Genomic DNA, 26,858 nt, shown 5'->3' on the forward strand with positions numbered 1-26,858 from the left:
TTGCCAGACTACTTGACAAACTATCGAAACTTAAGACTCTATAAGACTCTTATAACAAAAGACTCTTATATCTACTGTTACTGCGACCTATTTGGTCATACGGCATCGAAGTATGTGGATCGACTAAACGTTCCAACTGACTACGCCTCCAGACATTACAGTCAAAAATACTTCGAAAACTTCTTAACGCTCAGGTTCTATGAATCTAACCTCACTACCCATAATGACCTCAAAATCCCTTTCATTACAAGTTCTTGCTAATACTCGTTTCTTCAAATTTCATTCCACTCTACAACAGCTCATCCTAACCCTCTCATAGAACACCTATCTTCCTCCACATTACCAAGTAATCCTCAAAGGAGATTGAAGAGAAGATGGCCTCGTGATCTACTCTTATCGTGAGAGCAAAGCACGTTACTGGAGTGGCACCATTGGGTGCCTTCTCCACTCATGATTTTCTTTTATTTCTTTTCTCTTTCACCATATTTGCTTGTTGCAACAACTGTTGCAGTGGTAAATTACAATAAAAGATTAAAAAAAAGAAGTTTTTGTATACATCGCTAACGCTATGAACACTATAACCAAGTGAATCAATTTTATCGATAGATAGTCATGAAGAAAACAAATCATTAATCGATTTTAGGTAAAGTTGATAATTCGTATAATCGATAAACAAAATGAAAATGAGATCAATTTTTGGAAATATATAATAATAAACGTTACCATCGAGTAACTTTAGCTTGTTAAAAATGTTTGATTAGGTTGGCAGGGCTGGATTTCCATCTTATCGCGCATGTTTATTGAGTATCCCTGACCGTAGAGTTAAGTTTCCGTCTTACACAACCAGTATTGATAGTAATGAAGTAGTATAAAGATAGATTTTAGGATGGAAAATAACAGAGTAATAATTTCAGCTAGTACAGTGCGAGGCAAAATCAATAAGCGAAGACGAAGCCTTTACTCAAAACTGATTATTCTTCCTCTGATGATAGATTAAAGTTCAAAGACCTGTTAAGACATGCTTGCTACGACAGTTAAAAAAAAATCAATGATCCTATTGGTTATTTGGAATAAGCTTCCAACTGAACGAACATCTTTGAATCCATTTTCGTGGTGTTTAGTTGAAGATTCAAATGTTTTTGGGGTCTAACGTAATTCATTTTGATAACTATGATGCTTTCTACAGATTTTTTGTTTGTAAGGAATGATGGAGTAAAGTCCAAAACCGAATGATAGCCTCTGTAGGTTCTGTCAGGAGGAAACACTGTGTGGTGTCAGTGTGTGGGGCACGTTTAGCTAAGGATGTTACTTCTCGGGGAGGAAAAACCTAGGCCTAAGACTCCTTTACCCAGGAGCCGCTCTCCAGAATTAAGAGTCTGAATAAAAAGGACAGGTCTGGAGGGCTGAGCTTTAGAGTGGGGGGGAGCCACAATAGAGCCAAAGTGCTCGCAGTAGCGTAGGCCTTTAAGGCCGCCCTAGTCTAATCTAATCTAAAGTCCAAAACCGGTTAGGGATACGATAAAAAGTAAAGTAAGTAAAGTAAAGTAATTGCCTATTTTTTCAGGCGGGGCTTTACGTTCGACTACCAATTAGGTGTCATGGACGGAGGCAACTAGCAAACATACTTTACTGTAAATTTCTTTTATTTACCTTTAAATAAAATCCAAGGCCTAGACTTGGGGAATCGAACCCACTAAACCAACAACACATCTTAGCATTGCGGGTCTCGCCTCTTAACCGCTCGGCTACCGTGGCGCCTACGATAAAAATGCCTGCTATACGGATAAAATCAACGGAACTGTTGTTTATCTACATCCAAACTCAATACTCAATAAATTATTAATATATTTAGCTCTAAAAAAAATTCTTAATTTCTCTTAAATTATGTATGATGTTTCCATATAAACTATTGACAACTAGGCAGAGACTGAATTCTGAAGTGAAAAGGAAGGTGTTAAAGAGAAAGTAGAGAAATAATAAAACAGTTGTTGACTCTTGGTGTCACCCTTTTTTTCCGGTCAATGGTAAAGATTTTCCCAGTCTTTTTTTTTTTCTTGGAAGGTGAAAGTTTTAAGCTTGAGACGGTGAAACTGATTAATATGAGATGATCTAGAGAAGAATCCCTGCAGCTCTTAATACTGGACCCACTGAATCCTGTCCGTCCTGGATGGACCTAAGAGAAGGGTTATACTTGAAAAGCGATAGGAATGAAGTCGTATCTTGGAGATTTGGTTGTCGTCCACTTGGCTGTGTGCGTGAAGTTAACACCCTTATCTATATTTAAACCTTTGTAAAGCCCTTAAAACTTCTCTAGTGGAATACATTTTACCTTCAAACTTTACTCAATGAAATACGGCTTACCTTTCCCGGAAATTAGCTGCAATACCATACCCACAACCTTTAAGAATTACTTGTTTAAATCACTTTTTTAATGAATAATTTCTGTATTATTTATAATGAATAAGAGCGGTTTTCCTCAAATTAACTCTGACTCACACGTTTTCTGATAATAAATATCGTACTATTGACCCTTAGGCGAATTTTTCCCCTTCATCAAATCACAGCCGTTTTAGGAAGAGAGAATCAAAATTTTACATGTTCCACTTTCAAACCATTGTGTAAAGTTTAAATAAGATCGTAGGAGTCGTTTGGGAGAAAAATATTAAAATATGGAAAATTCTGTTGAGTTCTTTGATTCTCATTAACATTAAAAAGTAAAGCAAAGTAATTGCCTATTTTTTTAGGTCGGCTTTAAGTACAACTACCAAATTAAGTGCCGAAGACGGAGGCGACTAGCAAACATACTATAAATTTCTCACATTAACCATTAAATAAAATCCAAGGCCTAGACTTGGGGGAATCGAACCCACTAAACCAACAACACATCTTAGCATTGCGGGTCTTGTCTCTTAACCGTTCGGCTATGCGTGGCGCCTTTCTGTTTAACATTATTATACAGGAGGTTAGCCAGTACACTATCCTGAATTGGCACTTTCGTGGAACACCTAACCATCTCTCTCTCTCACACACACAGAAGTGCCCTTAATCGAATTTCCCAGGAAAATCTTAGGAGTCATTTTCTTTTTTCTCAGATAAAAGAAAACCACAAATTTGTTAAAAAAACGACTTCTTGGGACTTGTTTTTGGAACTTGTAAGCAGTTAAGTCCGCCGGCATTTAGAGTTCGAATGTTTTACAAATAGTATGGTGGCTAAAAATGTGACGCCACTGTTAATTTGTCTAGTAACTTCGGCTTGCTTCAATTCAAATAGTGAAAATTGAAGTAAGTGAGAATTTTTTTGGTTCGTTCCTTCAACTAAGTAAAAAACAAAAATTCATTTATTTCTGCTGACAATAATCTAAAAAAGAGGATGTCGATCGTGTCGACGAGAAAAGTAAGCAATAAAAGAGAGCAAAGAAGTCGACACACTGTGTGTGACTTTTTGCTCCAGATACAGGAGGCAGAGAAATGGCAGTAAAGAAAATCATATCATGCAGTCTTTGTAGCAATGGACGAGGGGGCATCTAGGAGATATCTCTCTTTCCACTTTCCTTTGCCCCTATTTCCTCTTGTTGCTATTATTATGAACGAGAACAAAGTAGAAAATGGAAATAAGCACTTTAGAAGAACAAAAACGTAAGAAAAGTTATATAGGTTTTGTACTGTAGATGGTGTTGCGCCTTGTCTACTTGGGCGTACCGTACCCATATCGCTGTTTGTACTGAAATATACGTCACTTTGTCTGGCAAACGCTCTCTGGGGTGGATATATTGTTAAGCGAGGGGATAAAAGTCGCTGGTTCTCAGAGAGGTGATACGAAGGGCGTATGGTGTTTTTTGTTCTTCTGTAGGCGTTCATGTGAAATGAATCGTAATCTTCTGAGTTATGGTATTCTATTAAAAGAAGACATTCCCTTCAGCAATAATATGGAGATTATTAAGTTGAAAAAAAATGAATGAATTGTTTTCAAAAGATCGTAACAGGAGAAAATGTTAATATTTCTGAAAAATGATTTCTCACTGACAATGACAAAGCAATTTTTTGTTTTCCAATGTATTCATCTTCTTATTGAACATTTATTGTTCATCACGTAGGCGCCATGGTAGCTGAGTGGTTAAGAGACTTGACCCGCAATGCTAAAATGTGTTGTTAGTTTAGTGGGTTCGATTCCAGGGGTCTAGGCGTTGGATTTTATTTAATGGTTAATATGAGAAATTTATACTAAAGATGTTAGGCGGTTAAGAGACTAGACCCGCAATGCTAAGATGTATTGTTGGTTTAGTGGGTTCGATTCTCAGGTCTAGACCTTGGATTTTATTTAATGGTTAATATGAGAAATTTATAGTAAAGTATGTTTGCTAGTCGCCTCCGTTCACGACACCTAATTGGTAGTTGGAGGTTATTAAATTTATTTTATTTATTTTTTTGTCTTAGACTTACGGGCCCTTTATCGGCTCATACGTATGTAGCAAACATTTCAGACTAAACATGAAACTAGCTAACGTTACGTGACAACACCATAGTACATACTTCATGTTAATTGAAGGGAGAAGTTATGGCCCAGAGTTCTAGGTTACTCCCTCGCCATGCTTGTGTAAAATGTCAATGCTTTCTTGTTCTAGTATGATGAGCTGGAGTTTGGCTGAAGATAGCCACCACATAAAGTGGCTCATTCCGTCTAGTTTGTGCGTCTAGTCTGTGTGGGGAGAAAATCAAAACGGTTTCCTATAAAAATAAAACCTCTTCTTACCTTATCAACTTTGAATGAGAAAACGATCTTCCAGATTCACTTCTTACTCATGTAATTTGCATTGCCTTAGGATAGCTCAATTGATCGGCTCCGCCTCCCCTGCTCCCCCCCCCCAAAAAAGAGGTTAACTCCAAAGTTTTACGCGATATATAAAGAAAACAGCTTCCTTCAAAACAAAGATAAAAAAAAGATATCTCCTTTATTTTATTTCCAAACTGTACCCATTGTCCTTTATTTTTTATTGGGTACAGACAATGCAGCCAACATTAAAGTTAGTTATTTCCTCCTATTCTTTATAGGGCTTAGAACGTCCACAAGGTTGGTACAATTGAAGCTTTCCGAAGCAACTTTTCTGCAGTATTCAATTCTCCAGGTGCTCTCTACACCACATCCATAACACCTCAATTTGTGTTCTTAGTATTTCCACATTCCAATTCATTGTTACCCATACCTATATAGGTATATATATATATATATATAATAACCCCAATCGTGAAAAACGGAAATGTTATTGCATTTGTTCATATTGGATCCAATATTTTATCCCATCCAACCATTTCTTCCCTACCCTGCATCTTCCCTAAATTACAATCATCTTTAGTAGCATCCTGTAACCAAGGCTGTACAAGCGACAGTACATCTTTTGTACTGTCCCCATATTTTAGAATCGTTTTTACCCATATTTTAAATACTGAATAGGCTATAATTAAATTTGCTCTATGATATTTTTCCTATAAGTTAAGTAATCGCCTATTTTTTCAGGCGGGGCTTAACGTCCAACTACCAATTAGGTGTCGTGGACGGACGCGACTAGCAAACATACTTCACTGTAAATTCCTTTTATTAACTATTAAATAAAATCCAAGACCGGGAATCGAACCCAGTACCACAATACATATTAGCTTCGCAGGTCTCGCCTCTATCCGCTCGGCTATCGTGGCGCCCGAATTTTTAGATCATTGTGGATAGTGTGGTTAGAGACGTAGAAAAGAGCATTGACTAGGGTACGAAGGATTTTGGACTGAAGAGATTGGATGCGATGAAGGTTCGAGTAATTGGCTGTCCTGCATAGTTTTTATTCCATATGTCCATATAGGTGCTAGTAGTGAGTAGAACAGCTGTCTTTTGTTAAGTAGCGTCAGTTTCGAACTTTTGTCTAGTAATTTTTGTAACAGTTTATAGCTGTTGTTTAACTCAGTTCGTTTTAGTCAAGTATTAAGATTCCTGGTTAGTCGTTTGTCGAGGTAAAGTCCAAGGTAACGTACTTTTGTAACAGTAGAAAGAGCGATATGGTTGAAATATATGAAAGGGAGGGTTTTTCCGGTTTAGTGTGAAAACTATGCGTTTGGTTTTAGGGTTTTCCTATTGATTAATCTTAATTCTCCATAGATTTAAGACAGGAGTTACAGCAGTATCACGCTAAAGATAGGACACTAAAATTAAGTACACCACCGGAAATAATATTCTAAATAGTACAATATTTGATACAGCTTTCATTAATTTCCGGTCACCTGGCAACAATTACAAAGTTAATGCTCACAAAAAACATCTGGATTGTTACTATTTGTTCTCTGCGGGAGACTTCGTTGGCCCGGAGCCCTGTTTTGGGGTTTCGAAGTGTGTTAAGACTGCTGTCATTAGTTTTTGGGTGCAGAGTAGGTCTCAGGAGTGGGTGGCTCGCCACCACTGGACAGAGACAGGCGAAGGAGTTCGTCAGAGGCTATTCGCCGAGGCTGACTGCAGAATTAATCTGTCAAGGCCGTGGGGCTATAAGGATAATTGTAGGCTTATTAACTGGCCACTGCAGGCTCAGAAAACACATGCATCGCATGGGCCTGGCAGATGACAGCCTTTGTAGGTTCTGTCATGAAGAAGAGGAAACGGCACTGCACGTGTTGTAAGGGGCTTGTATGGCTAAGGATGTTACTTCTCGGGGAGGAAAAACCAAGGCCTGAGAGCTTTACCCAGGAGTCACTCTCCAGAAATTAAGAGTCTGATTAAGCGGACGGGTCTGGAGGGTGAGCTCTAAAGTCGGGGAGCCACAATAGTTCCAAAGGGGTCGCAGTGGCGTAGGCCTTGAGGCCGCCCTAATTTAATCTAATCTAATCTACTATTTGTTCATCGAAATCCAACTTAACCATCTTTACGATAATAAATTCGTATGTAATTTTGTGTGTGTCTGTTTGTACGTATTATATACACGAATATTTATACATATACATATGTTGTGGAAGTTAAAAGTTATCAACCACACTTTTGTTATCGTCATCAGGATGTGCACCTTTTTTTCTATTTCTATACCCTGGATAAATCCTGTTGTTCCAGTTTTTTTACCAGAATGCTCTTCTGTTTCCTGTAAAATATATTCCTGTTAGAACTTGTATGTCTACAGATGATTTTTGTTTAATAAACCAAAAAAACAAAACAAAACAAATCAACAGTACAAAAACGGAAGTAGCTGAACTTCCTTCCTGGCCCCAATACTCGGATCTACGTCAGCAGTTGGCCATTTTATTTGTATTTCAAAAATACGTACTATATTCTTATATATTATATAAAATAGTTCGTATTTATAGTCATATATATTTTTATTTTATTTATTCAATTTTATTGAATTTTGCCTCCAACTATAGGTTCATTTCGGGGAAAGCCTTAATTACTAAGTTAAGTATTCGGCCAATATTCTCTGCCTAAAATTGCAAGAAGGTTTGATTTGGTAAATTGTTCTTTAGGTCAACATCTCGCTGAAAATAAAGTTACCATTAAATCTGGTCAATTTTTTAATCAATAGTGACACATTAAAATAAAGAATTAGCAGTTTTTATTGTGTTTGTTCAATTTATTTATTTATTTATTTTAGTGCTGCACGAGAAACGAGACAAATCTCGGTCTCGGTCTCGGTTTTTCAAATATTAATTTTTAGCTACAAAATTATAAAATTGTGTTCTTTATTGATAAATAATCATCACGGGTATTGAATTAATTATTAAAAGATACGATTTTATTATATATGTTCAATATTACTACATCTATTTAACTTCGAATTACATAAGTAAAGTAAGCAAAGTAAAGTAATCGCCTATTTTTTCAGGCGGGGCTTAACGTCCAACTACCAATTAGGTGTCGCGGACGGAGGCGACTAGCAAACATACTTTACTGTAAATTTGTCATATTAACCATTAAATAAAATCCAAGGCCTAAGACAGGGAATCGAACCCAGTACCACAATACACATTAGCTTCGCAGGTCCCGCACCGCTCGGCTACCGTGGCGGCCCCCTTCGAATTACCTAATTTTTACATAAATTCACTAAATTTCACTAGTCATATCATTCATTCATTCAATTTCATAAATTTCACTATTAATAATCTAATACTTTGAACTTGGATATTATTTGAATTATATTTTAGATTTTTAGAATTAATGAATTTGAAAAAAAAGACTATCTATGCACCTAAAAAATATCGCCACAAATTTTCGTTTTTAAGATACACTTTGCCCAAGCATTGATACATAAAAGAGCTTTTACTGAGTCAGAAGTTAGAGAAGATCTTCTATTGGTCATTATCATCGCAGCTTGCGAAAATAATCTTTCCGATGGCACTGAAGTTGCACAGATACTAAAAATATCTTACGCCATTCTAGACAAATTTTTGAAGGAATTCTCAAGTGTTTTCCACCATTCTAAAATGTCAACGTCTACTGGTGCTTGGTCTAATTTGGTATAGTATTAATTATTTCTGTCTTCCATGCTTCGGTGATAGTTGCTGATTTTTGAGCAAATGGTGCAAAAATATTGATGCAGTCGTCGTCGTCGTCAATAGATGAATCATCAGATTCTTTATCTTCACCAACAGCCATAACTAATGGAGCGGGAAGTTTGTTGGGAGGTGTATTTTTTATTTCACGAATCGACTTGTTATAGCAGGCAGATATGTTATTTTGGTCTTTCATTTGGCGCGTTTTTAACTTCTTTTTGAAATTATATAAAGATATATAACAGTAATAGTATAACATATGATGCATTGAAGTGTAAGTAGTTGTCTTCTTTTACACACATTTTCATCACAAATATATAAATTAAAATAATTATTAGAAAATAATAACATTTTTTGAAAAGATTAATAATAGCAAACCGCTATTAATTAAAAAAAAAATTCAAAAAAACGAGACCGAGACTGAGATATCTCGACGAGACCGAGACCAAGACTTGAGCGACCGAGACCGAGACCGAGATCGAGACTGCATAAAGTCTCGCCTCGTCTCGGTCTCGTGCAGCACTAATCTATTTATTTATTTATTTATTTATTTATTTATTTATTTATTTCAACCGCATATAAATAATCGCTAACTTTTATATGACAAGAAAATAAAAAAAATAAATCGAACCTAAAATATCGTAGTATAAATACCAATTCAGAATTGTTAATAGGATAATGTAAATTACGTATTAGTCATCAATATTGATTTATCAGTCATAAATATTCAAACTTGTACCAATAGAATATTCTGCTCTTGTTTCAGTACGAAATACAATGATCAATAAATGTACGCCCTTTTACCATTGATTAATTATTGAACAATTCAGATTATTGAACAAATAATCGCATAGTCTAATCAAGTAGTCTATTGCTTTTAATTTTTTTTTTTTCTCCCCCACCAGTTTTGGGGCCTTCCGGGTTATTTTTTTAAGGGTAACTATTTCGTAGTCTTCCTGACATAGTCTGACGAAAGGTTTAAGGTTTAATGTACACTAGTCTGCGAATATTAATAGGCTTATCTTTTGAAATTTGACAATCTCTTGTAGTTCTAATAATACGTAAAAAGAAAATATCTGTGCACCAGGCCGAGTTTCTGTGGCGACCTAATCTAGGCTTTATGCCGAATATAGTACGTTGGGTTAGGAATTATATGAGCACTAGGCCGAGTTTCTGTGGCGACCTAATCTAGGCTTTATGCCGAATATAGTACGTTGGGTTAGGAATTATATGAGCACTAGGCCGAGTTTCTGTGGCGACCTAATCTAGGCTTTATGCCGAATATAGTACGTTGGGTTAGGAATTATATGAGCACTAGGCCGAGTTTCTTTGGCGACCTAATCTAGGCTTTATGCCGAATATAGTACGTTGGGTTAGGAATTATATGAGCACTAGGCCGAGTTTCTGTGGCGACCTAATCTAGGCTTTATGCCGAATATAGTACGTTGGGTTAGGAATTATATGAGCACTAGGCCGAGTTTCTGTGGCGACCTAATCTAGGCTTTATGCCGAATATAGTACGTTGGGTTAGGAAATAACTCAGCGCTAGGCCGAGTTTCTGTGGCGACCTAATCTAGGCTTTATGCCGAATATAGTACGTTGGGTTAGGAATTATATGAGCACTAGGCCGAGTTTCTGTGGCGACCTAATCTAGGCTTTATGCCGAATATAGTACGTTGGGTTAGGAAATAACTCAGCGCTAGGCCGAGTTTCCATGACGAAGTAATCTAGGCTTTATGCCGAATATAGTACGTTGGGTTAGGAAATAACTCAGCGCTAGGCCGAGTTTCCATGACGAAGTAATCTAGGCTTTATGCCGAATATAGTACGTTGGGTTAGGAAATAACTCAGCGCTAGGCCGAGTTTCTGTGGCGACCTAATCTAGGCTTTATGCCGAATATAGTACGTTGGGTTAGGAAATAACTCAGCGCTAGGCCGAGTTTCCATGACGAAGTAATCTAGGCTTTATGCCGAATATAGTACGTTGGGTTAGGAAATAACTCAGCGCTAGGCCGAGTTTCCATGACGAAGTAATCTAGGCTTTATGCCGAATATAGTACGTTGGGTTAGGAAATAACTCAGCGCTAGGCCGAGTTTCTGTGGCGACCTAATCTAGGATTTATGCTGAATATAGTACGTTGGGTTAGGAAATAACTCAGCGCTAGGCCGAGTTTCCATGACGAAGTAATCTAGGCTTTATGCCGAATATAGTACGTTGGGTTAGGAAATAACTCAGCGCTAGGCCGAGTTTCCATGACGAAGTAATCTAGGCTTTATGCCGAATATAGTACGTTGGGTTAGGAAATAACTCAGCGCTAGGCCGAGTTTCCATGACGAAGTAATCTAGGCTTTATGCCGAATATAGTACGTTGGGTTAGGAAATAACTCAGCGCTAGGCCGAGTTTCCATGACGAAGTAATCTAGGCTTTATGCCGAATATAGTACGTTGGGTTAGGAAATAACTCAGCGCTAGGCCGAGTTTCCATGACGAAGTAATCTAGGCTTTATGCTGAATATAGTACGTTGGGTTAGGAAATAACTCAGCGCTAGGCCGAGTTTCCATGACGAAGTAATCTAGGCTTTATGCCGAATATAGTACGTTGGGTTAGGAAATAACTCAGCGCTAGGCCGAGTTTCCATGACGAAGTAATCTAGGCTTTATGCCGAATATAGTACGTTGGGTTAGGAAATAACTCAGCGCTAGGCCGAGTTTCCATGACGAAGTAATCTAGGCTTTATGCCGAATATAGTACGTTGGGTTAGGAAATAACTCAGCGCTAGGCCGAGTTTCCATGACGAAGTAATCTAGGCTTTATGCCGAATATAGTACGTTGGGTTAGGAAATAACTCAGCGCTAGGCCGAGTTTCCATGACGAAGTAATCTAGGCTTTATGCCGAATATAGTACGTTGGGTTAGGAAATAACTCAGCGCTAGGCCGAGTTTCCATGACGAAGTAATCTAGGCTTTATGCCGAATATAGTACGTTGGGTTAGGAAATAACTCAGCGCTAGGCCGAGTTTCCATGACGAAGTAATCTAGGCTTTATGCCGAATATAGTACGTTGGGTTAGGAAATAACTCAGCGCTAGGCCGAGTTTCCATGACGAAGTAATCTAGGCTTTATGCCGAATATAGTACGTTGGGTTAGGAAATAACTCAGCGCTAGGCCGAGTTTCCATGACGACGTAATCTAGGCTTTATGCCGAATATAGTACGTTGGGTTAGGAAATAACTCAGCGCTAGGCCGAGTTTCCATGACGAAGTAATCTAGGCTTTATGCCGAATATAGTACGTTGGGTTAGGAAATAACTCAGCGCTAGGCCGAGTTTCCATGACGACGTAATCTAGGCTTTATGCCGAATACGAATACGTACTCGTATAGTACGTTGGGTTAGGAAATATCTCAGCACTATGAGCACTAGGCCGAATTTCCTTGCCTACATAATCTAGGCTTTATGCCGAATATAGTACGAAAGGTCCAGGATTTCCTGCTCCAATCGTAAGGGTGGAAGAGACGTTTTCTCTTCTATTATCATTCTTTCTTCCAGGGGACCTTGTAACCCACCTACGGCAAAACGCTCTTTTGCACATATTTTCTAATCTAACGTACTATCTGGACCTAATGCAGTTACCAGCGGTACTGCTTGAAAGTAAGCCGTTTGCATTGATCATCTGAGACTATTAGGATGAACATGTGCGTACACGCATTCTGCCTCTACGGCCACAAGTAGAAGGGATGGGATCTCTTTTGGACGGATACCTGTCAGGTTGTTCACCACTGGGCTTCAAGCCTTCCCCCTAATGCACGATGTCTGATGAGTTCCTTACAGTCTTCCAGCTTTGGCCCAAAATTAGGTAGCAAGCATTCCTATCTTCTCTAAATATTAGCCCTTGCCCACTCTTCATGACCTCAGTCACGGACAAAGAAGTAGAAAACTTGAACTTGTAGAGTCCGAACCAGTTTTTTTTATTTTTTTATTTAAAGAAATTAGAATTGGAAACGAAATAATGACATTTGAAAATAAGCATACTAGAAGTAGAAAGGATTTTCTTTTTTCCTCCCTTTGGCGCCGAATAAAGAACCCAGAAGAGAGTCAGCTGAAATACAGAAGACAGACCAACAAAGGCCAAAGTTCATGCTGAAAGATAGAGTGACTTTAACCTCCTCACTGCTTGCCCACCATCAAGACTTCAAGCTAACCAACTTTAAGGATAGAGCTTTAAGGACTGTTTGTTTAGGGTGATGCCAATGGGTGGGAAAAGGTTAGGGATACACACAAAATCAAAGGGAGAAGTGTACCACTTGTTGAAGAAGACCTACCACCGTTCTCACTCACGTGCGCTCTCTCTCTCACTCCCTCTCTCTATATACAGCTTACCACTACGCTCACAGTCCTTCAAGAGGGCCAGCAGTCACCGTAATACGAAGGTTTGAAAAGGGCAGACAGGATATTGCCTTCCTAGGGCTCATTGGGCCTACAGACTGACGTGCTCCCACTCACTAGTTGCCGGGCGTGTTTACCCTAGTTGATATTCAGCACGTAGCGATCGGTGACGCTGAAGCAACGTCTTGAGCAACACTCTTCGCAAACTTTATATATTCTTTTCTTCTGAATTTTATACAACAAAATTGAAAGGTTGATTTTATTCGTCGAAGCACACATGTTTATTTTGTATCTCTGACCGGATTTGTTCTTTCATTCTTCGTCAAAGGTAGATTAGATTAATCAATATATGGTGAGGAGATTTAGACTTCATTTGTGTTTCCATCTTGCTAACTGACGAAAGTGAAGACGATATCTCTACACCAAACTGGTGAATCAATCCTAAACCGGTCATGGGCACAATAAGCACAACATATAAAATCAAAGATATCCAGCTCGGCGAACCTAAAGCACATTTTAAACTAATTTGATGAACGTTTAGCTCCGACTACGAAAATAAGCGAATACTTTTTATACGTAGTTGATCAAGTGTTGTTTTTTTTTTTTAAAAAAAAAAAAAAATCTAAAGGACCAGCAACTGGATTCGAACCCTGGATCTCTGCGTGGGAACCTATGAGCCTAATCGCTTCTATAAGTGTTTGATGAAGCCGCAATGGTAAAAGATCACTGAAGCTCCAGTTAGGTCTTAATGCTTCTTCTTCTACACTTCAGGGATTAGACAACTAGCCTGTTCCGTCTTCCAATTCTTTTTTTCTTTTTTTCATCTCCATCTTTTCAATGGTCGTCCTACACTACGTTGTCCTCTAGGGCTGTACTTATTGACCATTTTCAGGTACTCTTCTAGTTGGCGTACGATTAAGGTGCTCTTTTCATCTCTCACTACTTCTATAAATCCGTTAGTACTATATTCAGTCGAACCTCTCAATAACGGGCACTGGCTGGGGAAAGCAAAGTGGCCGCTGTTTGGAGGTGTTCGTTAGAAGAAGTGTAGACAAGTTTCATTATGAAAAAATGTTTTTTTTCCCCTCAAACATCTATTTAAATTTTTTTTATTATTAATAGATTTAAACACGTACATAATTGCATAATTATTGCAGCTATATGATATGCATCAAGTTTTTCTTAATTATCCAAAAAATTTATCAAAAAACTACATATTATTGTCTTAATTAATAATTTTTGTAATAATCATCACATTTATTCATAACAATAATAATTTATGGTGAAATTATCATCATACTATCATCTATTATTAAGAAAAATAGAACAAACCTTTCGGCAAGTTGACGATGGCTGGATTTGGTTTTTGCAAAATCTTCCAACACATTTATTTTCTCTTCTAGAGTTAACCACTTTCGTTTGAGAGACATATCGGAAAAAATAAATATTGTTCGTCCAAAGTAATATTGAAAAATGATTAAAATGGTACAAGATGTATGGAGCTTATATAGGAAACTAGGAAAAACCAGAAAAAATACACAAAAACTTGAGAGGGAGATAATTTTTTTTATCACAGCATCAAACGAACTTTTAATAATAAGGTGGTCGTTGGTGGGAGGTGAAACATATAATCCGTTCCCCAAAATCTCAATGTCCGCGGTCGCTATGTAGAGTGTCCGTTAGACCGGAGGTTCTTTTATAATAGACAAGTGTGTAGGGGTAAAAACGGGGAAATCCAAAAACTGGCCCGTAAATGGAGGTGGCCGCTAGTGAGAATGTCCTTTATGGGATCCAATTCCTCTCGTATGTCAACAATCGTATCCCCTCTCTATTTTTGTGCAACCCTTAACACTTCTTAGGAATCCGCATCTCTGCACTTTGTACATTACTTTTATCTGTAGCTCTGGTAATCCCAAGATTCGCTTCCGGGAGCAGAGGCACAACCATAGTTTTGTAAAAAAATTTATTTTGTTTGTGGTCTTGTCAACTTAATCTTTTCACAATAAGGTTTTTAATTATAAAGTCAATTATTTTTTACTTTTTTACCCCCTAATCATTAAATAAATTGATTTCCGTTGCAATAATTAGTTTTTGGCACAAATGAAATATCCAGTTTACCGTCTGAGAGCTTAACCAACATCCCATATAATCAATCTGTTATCCAGGTCTACTGGAGTTTGGGTACCCTTGTTTACCTGATACAACAAGATAAAGCAGCCATGGCCAGGGTGGCGTAGTCCGGCGGTTTGGTTTTGAACAGCCAGTCGTGTTGTTGTTGGCTGTTACAGAACATATCCACTAAGTTTAACCACACGCAGGCAGCCGCCCGTTAAGTAACATATTCTCCTGCTCACACAGCCTTTCCCAGATATTATAGGGATATTGTGGGTCAAGTGGAGGCACACCTACACACGAACAGAGGAGGCCAAAGTCCTGGGTTAGTCGCAAGTTCCTGTTAGATTTGTAAGCCAAGTGGATATACTAGTAAACCGGACTCCATACTCTCAAACGTTTGACATAAGATTGATTGCTATCCTCCAAACCCACACATTAGTCACTTTGCTTATATGGGGTGACGGGGAGTGGCTGCGGGATAAGTGATTCCCTAGTTCCCTAGTTGTTAGTCCATTGCTTCGAAACTATAAACCTTCCTATATATATCTACATTTATGCACGTACATACATGTACGTGTACACTCCTATGCATCAAACAACTGTAAATCCGTACACTACTTTACAACATATCTAGAGCTCGTATTATAAATCGAGTTACAGACATCCATCTAACTACTAGTTTGCAGGATTTTTTTTTTTTTAATTTAAGGCGCGTCATTAGGGCCCTTTCTTTTAGAAGGGTTAAAGCCCCAGGTAGGGCTCAGAGAACAATAGAAGCTACCGAAAGCCATCAGAGTACATAAGGACGCCAGATCACCGCTCGAAACATTCAATCACATTCAGGGCATTGCATTCACTCGCTGAGGATTCATTCTTAGACTCTCTTCACGACGTTACTCTACTACGTCATTCAGTTTAGGGCCAGTTCTTTTAGAAGGGTTAAAGCCCTAGGTAGGGCTCAGAGAACAATAGCAGCTACCCAAAGCCATCAGAGTATATAAGGACGCCAGATCACCGCTCGGGACATTCAATCACATTCAGGGCATTGCATTCACTCGCTGAGGATTCATTCTTGGACTCTTTTCACGACGTTACTCTACTACGTCATCCAGTTTAGGCCAATTCTTTTAGAAATAGTTTATACCTAGTTTATCCCCAGTTAGTTATTATAAACTACTCGTTTCCAAGTTAGAGTTAATGTTAACCATTACACACTTGGTCTGTGATATTATCTTTTATTATACTTAGCCCTTCCAGCCTCCCTAATCAAGACCCAATATTCCGTTCGTGCCTATAAATTAGTAGCTACTTAATTGGATTAACTCAGTGATTAGCGAATACCAGATTCCAGCGCGGAGATCTCAGATTTGAATCCAGCTACCTACCAGCTTCTTTACAGCTCACTGTACGGTAATGGGCAGTGCAGTCTGTAACGAGGGAACTCAGAAGCCGGCTGAATATTGGAAAAGCTCCGAGTACCAATGATCTCAAATTATTTTGACGCACCTTGAATTGGGGGGGGGGGGAAGAAGCTACTTAAATCTCCTTTGTGTGGCTGAACTCATCAACATCAACCTCATCAACAGCTAACAAACTACACTGCTCTTTTACTATACTACTTTAGTTCTGTTATCTAGTTCCAATTCCCAGTTCCAAGTGACCTCATTAAAACTTTAAGCTTCACTATTTTTATTGAAGTTCTGAAATGCTTACTCCTTAAGCAAGCAACTTAATAAGTTGGGAAAACTTTATTTGTTGTACTTCACAACTATCTGAAAACTCTGAATAAAAATATTTAATCAAAGTAAAAAATAAAAGGTAAAACACGAACATTCTTGTTGAGATTGCAATAGTTTGACTCTATTGCGTAATGTAATACAATTCCTAAATTAAATATTACAGAAATCTTCAGATTGAGGTCAACATTACCTTAGACTTTATATCTTACATAACAAAACAAGGGAAATGAAAAGAACAGCAATGAAAGAAAATCGGAAAAGGAGAAATAGAAGAAAAGTTGGACACGTGACAAATGTCTGAGGCTTTTCCACTCTAATAAGGTCCTTCAGACCTTTTTCTCCCCCCCACTACTCACATGCTTGTTAACAATTTCTTTTCTGCGATTGTTGTAGAAAAAAGGAAAAGCTAATTAGAACAAAGTGTTTGTAATAAAATGGTGGTCAGTAAATTGTTAAAATGTAAGCAGTGTATCTTAAAAAAATAAAAATAACAAAAAAATGATGCTGGATGCTGTGTTTTTGATACCAAAGCACTGAGGGAATTAGACTGGAAGGCGTATCCAATGTGTTATTTTAGTCTTGGTGTCCAGTCGTTCCAGTATTTTGAGAAATGACGTGTTAAATAGGATCTTAAATTAAATCAGACAAGATATCAACGCCCTACTTCGGACACATGTCTATCTAGCTTCCGGACATGGACATCATCATAGAAATCATCACCAGCGGGACAAGCATGCTGTTTAGTCCATGTCTAAAATGTTGATTAGGATTGACAACAAAATTTTGATGTTTATGGGACATCTATCAAGTTCTGATTGGTTATTTCTATTTTAGAGAGGATCTAAATTTAGCTGACAACTCTGGTGTTTTTTTCAATTACTGGGTGGATTTCAGTGCGACCAATGCCCCATGGCGCCTCCGCCACAAGAGGTTTATTGTGCCTTCCCCTTTTTGAGACTAATAGTTGAAACCTTCCCTTCTAAAAAGGGTGAGAACTTTCCCTACTAGTTCCTTCTGCGCTACAATCTCCTTTGTTGGACTCAAGATTCACAGCGACCAAAATAGCCTCACAATTGTAGGACACTAATAATACGACACTTCCCCCACCTTCCATTCAATGAAACCTGTAATATCCCCTCCTAGAGGGAAGTGGACTGTCCTCTTCTTTGCAGATCTAGGTATAACTGCGGATATCCCAGTGTCTAACGACACTCCTAACACTCACACAATACTCGAGGGGAGCCTGTAGTTATGGTTGATGTGGGTAACTGTTTGGTTTTAGCGAACTCACACACAAACTCGAGCTTTACCCATCAAAAAACCTTCACTTATACACACATTCACTTATCTGAATACATCGTTACTTTGGGCAAGCGAAATTGCCTCCAAAAAGGGACTTTGGATAGATTAAGAGGTTTTCACTTTCAAGTACTGATTGAGGCTAATATTAATGCTTAAGACTCACTTCTCTTAACTAAACCCAGTCTTGGTTGCTAACTTAAGGTCTAGAAAATGGAAAATAAAAATTAATGAGCGAAAATCAGTGCACATTACGTTTACTTTACGAAAATCTGCGAGTCCACCAGTTCGATTGAACGGTGTAATGATTCCTCCAGCTGACGTAGTACGTATACTTAGGACTGTGCATTGACAAGAGACTCACATGGAACCCACATACTCGACTGAAACGACAAGACGTGAACAGACGTTACAAGCTACTTACTAGACTACTTGACCGCAGATCCAAACTCGACTTGAATCACAAACTGACTATTTACAAGACACTGTTAAGACCGATATGGACATACGGAGCAGACGTGTGGGGCTCAACCAAACCCTTTAACTCCAAACGCCTGCAGACACTAAAGTCTAGAATCCTACGGAAAATCCTTAATGCTCCATACTACATCTCTAACCTCACCATGACTATACACTGACCTTCACATCCCTTTTGTAACTGATCTAATAAAGTTTCGCTACCGCAAATTTCACAGCCTCCTAGCTCTCCATCCTAATCCTCTTGTGCAACAACTCTCCTCTCTAAATCTTCCAGACAATCCTTCCCGTCGCTTGAAGCGGAAGTGGCCTAAAGACCTATTGATGTGAATATCCACCGAGAAAGAGTTTCACCAATGGGTGATTACTCTTATCATGACTTTCAGGTGAATTAAACGAGTTCCATCAAAGTTTTTTGATGCAACATTTGTTGTAGTTGTAAATATGGATAATAAAGTGAAAAAAAAACGTCTAAGAATTTGGGCAATCCGTTCGTGTTGATAAATGTATTCTGAGTGTATCAACTAGTTGCACGATAGTTTCTGGTTCTTGGTGGCACAGTCTGCCCATAGTATCCTGCATTACAGATAGCTTAATGTTCAATAAAAAAAAAAAAAAATAGGGATAAAACTTGATCCAGTATTAGTAAATCCCTCACCGTCTCTCAGAAACATTCCCCGCACATTAGCCAAGCCTTCGTAGTCTGACGTAGTACGTATACTTAGGATCACATTACAAATGATAAATTCCTTTACGTGGGTGCCGTGCCGGACGTTGCAAGAATGACTTGCATTTCCAGGTTTCTGTCCTTTAGGAACGCTCTCAGCAGATGCATTCCTGTTTTCGGCTCAAATGTTCTTAAATGTGGTGTTAACCACTTTTTTCTTTTTTTTGCAACAAGTATTTCTCGGCGTGATCTCTGAAGTATTCCTGTTACTGACTGATTTGATTCTAAGTTAGGCCCCCTAATAACAAACAAACGTCTCTTTACCTGGACACGAGCATCAACATTTCTGACCTGCATCTGATGATTGCAGTGATGGTATTGCCATAATGCAACCATTTACTGCGCTACCGAATCTTCCAAGTTTGTGCTGAACCATAATATAAAAGGAAAGGAATCAGTAGGTATGGAAATTACCTAGGTGTATGAACATCTCGAGTAGTGTTAACGCCCCTGAGTTCTGAGAACTTAAGGAAGCCTCTTCGGAGAAAATGGCTTCCAAATTCCTCTTGTTCTCCTGAAGATCAATGCGGCTAGTTTTGCTGTTTACTCTCAAGATATTTGTACCATTGGTTCAGTTTATGCTTGGTCTTCCGTTTGAAAGCGCCTTCTTTTACAGCAGATATCTTGCACTTGTCCAGCCCAAAAGTCATCTTGACATCTTGCAGCACTCGAATCAATTCTTGCCATTTCTTGGGGTTGAAAAAGTGTATTGTTGCTGTTTTAATCTTAAACATCACAGATGTGCTAGCGAACCGCTAGATGTGAAGCCTTTCACCTTTTTTTCGCAGAGTAATTAATAACTTCTTGATCATTTCTTGGTCCTAGAATATTTAGTAACCCAATAGCTGCTCAAAGCTAACTGTAGGAGGATAAAATTTACGTAACCGTTAACAGAAACGTATTATAAAATATTTCTCAGAATTGGTTTCAATGCACCAAACAGCAATCTGTGCTTTGTGAGTAGGACTCACAGGTGCAGCCCATTTGTTACAGCTCGATTAATTATTTTGATTGGTTGATTGATTGTTGAACAATTGTTACGCCATGTACTATAGATTTATTATGTAACGTAATGGATACCATTAACATGGGACATTATGCACTTTAATCATCTGCATTTAATTTAGCGTTAGGCGAGAGAGTGAGAGAGAGAGAGAGAGAGAATTGATGCAACTATAGGGCTCCTATATCAATGGAGTGCAACTTGTTGGACAGATGAAATTGAAATAGAGAAATTTAATCACTTACACACACCACCCAAAACTTATAAATGATAAATTAATTCAATTTTTTAAATAAATGGTAATTTCCTATTTCTACTTACGATTAACTAACGAAATTTCCAACAACTCACCATCAACTCTTTGCTTCCTTCCCGGTTATCAGGTAGGTAAATTTTTATTGGTCAAAATTTAGTCCTACAAAATGTGTAAAGCCTAGAATTCTTGGAAAGTTTGCACTTAGTGGACAAAATCTCATAACTAGAAGTTGTTAGGTTATAATTGATTAAGGCGCCACGGTAGCCGAGCGGTTAAGAGACTAGACCCGCAATACTAATAAGTATTGTTGGTTTAGTGGGTACGATTCCCCCGGAGTCTAGGCCTTGGATTTTATTTAATGGTTAATATGAGAAATTTGCAGTAAAGTACATATGTTAGGCGGATAAGAGACTGGACCCGCAATGCTAAAATGTATTGCTGGTTAGTGGGTTCGACTCCCGATGTCTAGGCCTTGGATTTTATTTAATGGTTAATATGAGAAATTTATAGTAAAGTATGTTAGGCGGATAAGAGACTAGACCCGCAATGCTAAGATGTATTGCTGGTTAGTGGGTTCGACTCCCGATGTCTAGGCCTTGGATTTTATTTAATGGGAACAATATGAGAAATTTACAGTAAAGTATGTTTGCTAGTCGCCTCTGTCCACGACTCCTAATTGGTAGTTGGACGTAAAGCTCGCCTGAAAACATAGGCATAACTTTACTTTTATAATTGATTAATTTTTACTTCTTTTTTTAAGTATATAGTATTAATTAAGACCAATATATTTAATATAAAATATCACAAGCGTTAATGGTAATGGTATTTAATAAGATAATTTCACGTGCATGCAAATAATTAGGGTAATAAAATTGATGACGTTTCACAAAAAAAATTAGAATACTTTTCAAAAGAAAAAAAAATATTTATTTCGTGTTCACATTTATTTTTCGATTAATTAAAATAATTGGAATTAAATGTTCAGTTTTCATAAACAGCTGTTATATTAATATTATAACCTTACATTAGTATCAGCTGATTTGTGGAAATTCAACATGGCGCTATAGTGAGCATTTTGGAATGGTGTAGATCGATTAGGGGTTAAGTTTTAAGAGTGAAATTATAGAATTTGAGCTTAAAAGGTATTTTATAATATTAAGGTTTAGTTTAAAATTAATTATATTTATTTTGCTCGTAGCGATCTTCAGCAATGCATGCATATTTCATCTTTCGACTACTTTTACCTTTTATAGTTCTTATCAGATAGTTACGAAGTAACCTTACTTTTTTTTTTGCTTTATGAAATCTATGTTTTACTAATCTTTGCTTTTCTATTGTTTTCAGGAACTGAGTTCGGGAGTGTTAAAATCTCCGGGAGTGATAACTTCGGAAGTATTTTTTTCAAAACTTTATTAATTATCATTTATATTTTAACCAGTGCGTATTAAAAAGAAACAGTTGCTTCGGGTTCTTCAAAATTGCCGCTCCAATAATGCGATACAAAGTATTTCTTCTTTTTCCGATATAAGTATATTTAATTAGTGTCAAGTGTCCAGTGCCAAAATGATGGTGACTGCTGCTGCAAGATGAAGACGAAGATCACCTATATCTCAACCTCCTACAGCATCCAAATATAGGCTGTGAATTTCTAAAGGTGAGTTCATTTTTACATTACTAAGCATGTTTTCTTTCTTTGCATGATATCTTTAACTGTTTATTCTAGTATTTATACTCTTTTTAATATTGTTGTGGGCATTGTTTCAGTGTGGTTCTGTTGTTTAAATTATCACAATTTTTGTTCATTGTTCATGTTGGTTTTGGTTGTTCCATTTCCTTTGTTTCCCCAAAAACGAATAATCTACTTTCCGCCATTCATATTTAAATATTTATTCAAATTTATATTATGTATTTTACGATGTATTTATATTGCGTTTTTTTTTTTAGTTGGATTTGTTTCGGTTTTTCTTTTCAACGCAGCTAACAGTATTCGAAAAATCTCCTCATTTTTCCCAGATAACTAAGAAACCTTTAAATCTGATAGAAGTCCAAAAAGGCTGTGTGAAGCAATAAGGGAGTTTTATACTGTCAGGTTATTAATTTAGGGATATTAATATTAGGGTTAAAGGTTATAAATGAGATCAAATCTCATCCATCGACTGAATGTAGCCAAATTGTCCTTCCAATCCTGTAAAGCCACATTTTTTCTTCCCTTTACTGCATGTAAGATCAACAATATGTTGTGAAAAGCAACAATTAGTCGTCAATGATTTTCAATTGCAGTACATTCCCTCATTCTTTTTTTTTTTTTTGCTGTCGTTTAAATTCATAAAAATCTTCCTGTGTTAAAAACTACTAAAGTCTAAATGAAACTTATTAAGTTTTTAAATGAATAAACAATAAGTTTATTAAAGACTGTATTGTGCTTATTTTAACAGTGCCAAAAAAATTATAATCATAGATGCTTATAGATAATAACCAATTTATCTAAAACGTACCTTCTTTTATACTCGTCAACTTTGCAAGCTCTCCATACACGAGTAAACTAAATGGCCCTCTCTCTCCTAGACCTATTGACCAATCTTCTAAGCTGTCCAGATTTGTGCATCGTTTGAAAATGGGTAGTTTAGTTGTAGTTCTAAAATTGATTGTTTTAATTGAGTAATTATGACAGGTTGAGTTGTTTTCTTTTCAATTTGAGTGTTTTTTTGTGTGTGGAATATAATTATTTGGTATTTTGTATTATTTCTTCATTACACAATTAGTATGTTTTCTTTTATTCTGAAATTAGAAAACCAACTTTCCGTTGTCTATTGTTAAAGAATGTGTAGTTTAGTGGTAGTAAGTATTGTTAAAATAGTGTTAGAGAATTTGGGTTCACTACCACAATTTGAGTGATTTTTTGTGTATGGAATATAATTATTTGGTATTTTGTATTATTTCTTCATTACACAATTAGTATGCTTTCTTTTATACTGAAATTAGAAAACCAACTTTCTGTTGTCTATTGTTAAAGAATGTGTAGTTTAGTGGTAGTAAGTATTGTTAAAATAGTGTTAGAGAATTTGGGTTCACTACCACAATTTGAGTGATTTTTTGTGTGTGGAATATAATTATTTGGTATTTTGTATTATTTCTTCATTACACAATTAGTATACTTTCTTTTATTCTGAAATTAGAAAACCAACTTTCTGTTGTCTATTGTTAAAGAATGTGTAGTTTAGTGGTAGTAAGTATTGTTAAAATAGTGTTAGAGAATTTGGGTTCACTACCACAATTTGAGTGATTTTTTGTGTGTGGATTATAATTATTTGGTATTTTGTATTATTTCTTCATTACACAATTAGTATACTTTCTTTTATTCTGAAATTAGAAAACCAACTTTCTGTTGTCTATTGTTAAAGAATGTGTAGTTTAGTGGTAGTAAGTATTGTTAAAATAGTGTTAGAGAATTTGGGTTCACTACCACAATTTGAGTGATTTTTTGTGTGTGGATTATAATTATTTGGTATTTTGTATTATTTCTTCATTACACAATTAGTATACTTTCTTTTATTCTGAAATTAGAAAACCAACTTTCTGTTGTCTATTGTTAAAGAATGTGTAGTTTAGTGGTAGTAAGTATTGTTAAAATAGTGTTAGAGAATTTGGGTTCACTACCACAATTTGAGTGATTTTTTTGTGTGTGGAATATAATTATTTGGTATTTTGTATTATTTCTTCATTACACAATTAGTATACTTTCTTTTATTCTGAAATTAGAAAACCAACTTTCTGTTGTCTATTGTTAAAGAATGTGTAGTTTAGTGGTAGTAAGTATTGTTAAAATAGTGTTAGAGAATTTGGGTTCACTACCACAATTTGAGTGATTTTTTTGTGTGTGGAATATAATTATTTGGTATTTTGTATTATTTCTTCATTACACAATTAGTATACTTTCTTTTATTCTGAAATTAGAAAACCAACTTTCTGTTGTCTATTGTTAAAGAATGTGTAGTTTAGTGGTAGTAAGTATTGTTAAAATAGTGTTAGAGAATTTGGGTTCACTACCACAATTTGAGTGATTTTTTTGTGTGTGGAATATAATTATTTGGTATTTTGTATTATTTCTTCATTACACAATTAGTATACTTTCTTTTATTCTGAAATTAGAAAACCAACTTTCTGTTGTCTATTGTTAAAGAATGTGTAGTTTAGTGGTAGTAAGTATTGTTAAAATAGTGCTAGAGAATTTGGGTTCACTACCACAATTTGAGTGATTTTTTTGTGTGTGGAATATAATTATTTGGTATTTTGTATTATTTCTTCATTACACAATTAGTATACTTTCTTTTATTCTGAAATTAGAAAACCAACTTTCTGTTGTCTATTGTTAAAGAATGTGTAGTTTAGTGGTAGTAAGTATTGTTAAAATAGTGTTAGAGAATTTGGGTTCACTACCACAATTTGAGTGATTTTTTTGTGTGTGGAATATAATTATTTGGTATTTTGTATTATTTCTTCATTACACAATTAGTATACTTTCTTTTATTCTGAAATTAGAAAACCAACTTTCTGTTGTCTATTGTTAAAGAATGTGTAGTTTAGTGGTAGTAAGTATTGTTAAAATAGTGTTAGAGAATTTGGGTTCACTACCACAATTTGAGTGATTTTTTGTGTATGGAATATAATTATTTGGTATTTTGTATTATTTCTTCATTACACAATTAGTATACTTTCTTTTATTCTGAAATTAGAAAACCAACTTTCTGTTGTCTATTGTTAAAGAATGTGTAGTTTAGTGGTAGTAAGTATTGTTAAAATAGTGCTAGAGAATTTGGGTTCACTACCACAATTTGAGTGATTTTTTGTGTGTGGATTATAATTATTTGGTATTTTGTATTATTTCTTCATTACACAATTAGTATACTTTCTTTTATTCTGAAATTAGAAAACCAACTTTCTGTTGTCTATTGTTAAAGAATGTGTAGTTTAGTGGTAGTAAGTATTGTTAAAATAGTGCTAGAGAATTTGGGTTCACTACCACAATTTGAGTGATTTTTTGTGTGTGGATTATAATTATTTGGTATTTTGTATTATTTCTTCATTACACAATTAGTATACTTTCTTTTATTCTGAAATTAGAAAACCAACTTTCTGTTGTCTATTGTTAAAGAATGTGTAGTTTAGTGGTAGTAAGTATTGTTAAAATAGTGCTAGAGAATTTGGGTTCACTACCACAATTTGAGTGATTTTTTTGTGTGTGGAATATAATTATTTGGTATTTTGTATTATTTCTTCATTACACAATTAGTATACTTTCTTTTATTCTGAAATTAGAAAACCAACTTTCTGTTGTCTATTGTTAAAGAATGTGTAGTTTAGTGGTAGTAAGTATTGTTAAAATAGTGTTAGAGAATTTGGGTTCACTACCACAATTTGAGTGATTTTTTTGTGTGTGGAATATAATTATTTGGTATTTTGTATTATTTCTTCATTACACAATTAGTATACTTTCTTTTATTCTGAAATTAGAAAACCAACTTTCTGTTGTCTATTGTTAAAGAATGTGTAGTTTAGTGGTAGTAAGTATTGTTAAAATAGTGCTAGAGAATTTGGGTTCACTACCACAATTTGAGTGATTTTTTTGTGTGTGGAATATAATTATTTGGTATTTTGTATTATTTCTTCATTACACAATTAGTATACTTTCTTTTATTCTGAAATTAGAAAACCAACTTTCTGTTGTCTATTGTTAAAGAATGTGTAGTTTAGTGGTAGTAAGTATTGTTAAAATAGTGTTAGAGAATTTGGGTTCACTACCACAATTTGAGTGATTTTTTTGTGTGTGGAATATAATTATTTGGTATTTTGTATTATTTCTTCATTACACAATTAGTATACTTTCTTTTATTCTGAAATTAGAAAACCAACTTTCTGTTGTCTATTGTTAAAGAATGTGTAGTTTAGTGGTAGTAAGTATTGTTAAAATAGTGTTAGAGAATTTGGGTTCACTACCACAATTTGAGTGATTTTTTTGTGTGTGGATTATAATTATTTGGTATTTTGTATTATTTCTTCATTACACAATTAGTATACTTTCTTTTATTCTGAAATTAGAAAACCAACTTTCTGTTGTCTATTGTTAAAGAATGTGTAGTTTAGTGGTAGTAAGTATTGTTAAAATAGTGCTAGAGAATTTGGGTTCACTACCACAATTTGAGTGATTTTTTGTGTGTGGATTATAATTATTTGGTATTTTGTATTATTTCTTCATTACACAGTTAGTATACTTTCCCTTATTCTATCGTTGTCTATTGTTAGAGATTGTGAAGTTTAGTTTTATCTTTATTGTTAGATAATTTGGGCTGTT

At 35.9% G+C, this 26,858-nt stretch overlaps 1 long non-coding RNA gene across 3 annotated transcripts in view; it reads left to right on the forward strand.

Annotated features, from left to right (window-relative positions):
* LOC141450037 (uncharacterized) overlaps positions 1–26,858 on the forward strand; it is a 300,684-nt gene that overhangs the window by 23,618 nt on the left and 250,208 nt on the right. For all 3 annotated transcript variants that reach the window (XR_012455901.1, XR_012455900.1, XR_012455899.1), the window contains exon 7: positions 21,854–22,163. This is a non-coding gene — a long non-coding RNA (uncharacterized lncRNA). The remainder of the gene's footprint in view (positions 1–21,853; positions 22,164–26,858) is intronic.

Source organism: Rhodnius prolixus, unplaced genomic scaffold, assembly GCF_049639745.1.
Source record: "Rhodnius prolixus isolate KJV_2025 unplaced genomic scaffold, Rpr scaffold_2, whole genome shotgun sequence".
In the NCBI taxonomy this organism is placed as follows: Eukaryota; Metazoa; Arthropoda; class Insecta; order Hemiptera; family Reduviidae; genus Rhodnius; species Rhodnius prolixus.